Source organism: Eimeria acervulina, genomic scaffold (assembly GCF_000499425.1).
Source record: "Eimeria acervulina Houghton genomic scaffold, Eah_scaff337, whole genome shotgun sequence".
NCBI lineage: Eukaryota > Apicomplexa > Conoidasida > Eucoccidiorida > Eimeriidae > Eimeria > Eimeria acervulina.
Window position 1 is genome coordinate 6,983 of NW_013549872.1, and position 608 is coordinate 7,590.

A 608-nucleotide genomic window follows, 5' to 3' on the forward strand; every position below is an offset into this window, starting at 1 on the left:
CTCAGAGGGGCCCCCCCCCCCTATTAATGAGGGGGCCCCCCCTACTAATGAGGGCCCCCCCCCTACTAAAGAGGGGGCCCCCCCTACTAATGAGGGGCCCCCCAATGGAAGAGGTTGTCGCTGTGGAGTTCTTCTTTTCATTAAAGATGAAGCAGAGGGGCCCCCTTCAGGGGCCCCTACAGGCAGTTCATTGGGGGCCCCCTGAGGGGCCCCTAGGGGGCCCCCCATAGAAGCCCCTATGGGGGCCCCTATGGAGATCTGGGAAAGGGAGGGTACTGAAGGGGGGCCCCCTTCTAGGGGGGCCCCCCATTGCGTGTTTGTAAGGGATGTCAGTTGAGTGTTTTGTGTACACTCAGCAGAAGAATTGCTGCAAACTGCTTGAGACCGGAGCCCTCTTCTTCCTGACTGAGAGAAAAAACAAATAAATTAAATAAATAAATTTAAATAGATTATATACAAGGATATATACATATTATATATATTATATATCCTGTTGTTCTATAAATATATTATATATACATATATTAATATATATATGAATATATATATATAAACTTTTATTCAGTAAATATTATATATATGTATATATGTATATATATAATATTATT